This window comes from Ursus americanus, chromosome 12 (assembly GCF_024610735.1).
Source record: "Ursus americanus isolate L20-20 chromosome 12, mUrsAme1.1.p, whole genome shotgun sequence".
NCBI lineage: Eukaryota > Metazoa > Chordata > Mammalia > Carnivora > Ursidae > Ursus > Ursus americanus.
In genome coordinates, this window is record NC_142138.1 from 51,601,474 (window position 1) to 51,604,147 (window position 2,674).

The 2,674-nt window shown below is 40.1% G+C and overlaps 1 non-coding gene across 1 annotated transcript; it reads right to left on the reverse strand.

The window, feature by feature from the left end:
* Positions 1-1,946: 1,946 nt before the first annotated feature.
* On the reverse strand, positions 1,947-2,071 carry LOC123795475 (small nucleolar RNA SNORA31). Its single transcript, XR_006780522.1, has one exon. It is a non-coding gene; the product is annotated as a small nucleolar RNA SNORA31 (small nucleolar RNA).
* Between the last annotated feature and the right edge of the window lie 603 nt (positions 2,072-2,674).

The following is a 2,674-nucleotide window of genomic DNA, read 5'->3' on the forward strand; positions in this document are numbered from 1 at the left end:
AATGAGTCCATGGGGATGCTGTCTTTCACCAGTTTTCAATAGTGCTCCTTATATTTCATGGAAGAAGTACTGTAGGAAGCGGTGGTGACAAGGAAAGTGAAATGGGAGGTGAAAGAGAAGGTGGTAGAAAAGCAGCACCACACTCCATCCAGCTTCGGTTTGGGTCATTTCAATTTTTGTTCTTTTAAATATTGGTTCTGGGTAAGTTTTTACATGAACCGAAGGATCCTATTACTAAAAAAAGTCGAAAACCACTTACATATTGCAACTATACCATCTTCCTAATTAAGAAGCTTACAAAGGTTAAGTCACTATGAGAATATTATACAATTATATCCTAGGGAGTTGCAAAATTTGGATATCAATTCAGGTTTTTGAATCTCAGACTTTTCCTTTCAAAGGCTCCATCTTTGATGCCTGTGGATATGGGGTAAATAACTACTTCAGCCCAATATAAACATAACCTTAATATTATCTTAATAAATCTCTTCATGAATATGTACACATATTTGAAAATTATTTGTTTATAGTCACTCTTAATCCATGAACTTGGAGTGGTTTACAACAACAAATTAGGAATTTGTGGGAGGGAAAGAAAGATGGGCATAAAGGCACAAAATACTGCTACTAAGGTCTGGATGGTTGTAGAGGTGGGCTATACATGGACTGTGAGCCTGGTAGAAGTCAGTGAAGAAGGAAACAACTATGCACAATGTAGACTGACTTTCTGGCATCTTGAAAATGCATGAAATCCAAAACTGGGGGAAAAACAATTTAAAAATCTGGACAAACAGAAGTAACTGCTCCAGAATGTCAGCACTTACTGCTCTTGATGTGCATAAGGCTTACTTATTTCCCTTTGCTCTAACGTACTCAGACTCCAAGTGCCTGAGCATAATGTGGAGAGTTAAAATAGAGGAGTGCCTCAATTCCCAAAGTGCTTTACATCTGTCAGTTTCAGAGGAAACCATGGTATTGCTTTAATGTGTGTGTGTGACTGTATGTGTGCGTCCCCGCACACACTTTTATTAAACATATGCTCCCAGCCACATTCCACTTGGCAAGATCACAAGTACATAATAGCTACAAGCTGTAAAGACAAAAAAAAAAGAGAACTTAACCAGTTTTTTTTTTTAAATAAGATAAATAAGACATCCTCAGCTATTTTAAGCATTCATTTACACGTTTGAGTGTGCACCCTAGCCTTTCTTCTGTCTCTGGGTCTCTATTTATTCATTGCTGCCCAAAGATGAATATTGCAATTGTACATGATGCAAACATTGGAAATCTGTGTTTACATTTGTGTTTCCAACTGAATATGCTAATAGTGTTTAATCAGCAGTGATGTTGCTTTATATGTTTTGTGCGACGTACAGCCTCAGTGATAATGTTGTGATAACCAAAATTTTCCCCACATCAAAACTTGGAGACGATCCCAGTTTTTTTTGAACAGCCATTTGATTCCACAATATGATGAAATCCTTTAATCTTCCTCAGGATTATGCCTGTGTTTTCAGGAAGCATCAAATATCCCCTTTGTTTCATGAAGTGGTGGTGGTGGGGGGAAGGCTTGAAACCACTTGCAGCAGCTCAGAGGTTTTGGTATTCCAAACAAGCTCCCGAGCTGTCCAGGAGAACCTGTGGGAGGAAGCTGCAAGGTTGGGGATGCTGTGGAAGGAAATGGCTGCAGGCAGCTCGGTATGCGGTTTGGGGATATTCTGTGGACTCCAGCAGCCCGCTGGCCAGAAAAACGGAATCCAACAGCAGTGGAGTGTGATGGAGGTGGGAAATGACACACTCTTAGTCACGAATTTACAAAACATATTTCTAACCTACTGATGATCTAGCTAGAGGAGGATAGGGCCTGCCCAAGACTCGATGAGCTTCTGACTATAGGCAAAGGGGTACTCTGCAGATAAAGTATGTACCCCCCCCTTTTTTTTGGCAAATATATTTCCCTACTCAATCTGGGCCACCACAAAGACAGAAAGTGCAGAGACTTTTTATTTTGCATCCTACTGCAAACCAAAAGAACCATAGCATATTATTTAAGGTCTATCAGTGAATGCAGTGAAGTATTATGCACTTAGGGCACACACATATCCCTTCTCCTCTCAAAAAAAAAAAAAAAAAAAAGGCAAGAATAGCAATCTCAGGGGCGCCTGGGTAGCGCAGTCGTTAAAGCGTCTGCCTTCGGCTCAGGGCGTGATCCCGGCGTTCCGGGATCGAGTCCCACATCAGGCTCCTCCGCTATGAGCCTGCTTCTTCCTCTCCCACTCCCCCTGCTGTGTTCCCTCTCTCGCTGGCTGTCTCTCTGTCACATAAATAAACAAAATCTTTAAAAAAAAAAAAAAAAAATGAATAGCAATCTCAACCTCCAAACTTCCTTTTTAAAAATAGAAGTATTTCTTATTCTTTGTGTACGTTCAAAGTTGGGAATGCTTTTTTTTTTTCTTTCCCTGTGAGTATGTAAGAACCCTGCCGGGCTTTTTTGACAGAAACATGACATACTTCTTAAGGAATACTGTCATCTGGAAAACAATCCACCCTTTGCATTTTAACCTTGTTAAATTGTATCCAGATTCTCTTTAATGCTGCTTCTCTCACAGGACATAAAACATTTTGGTTCTTAAACACTTAGGAGAGGTACACTGCTTGAGATGTACAGATAGCT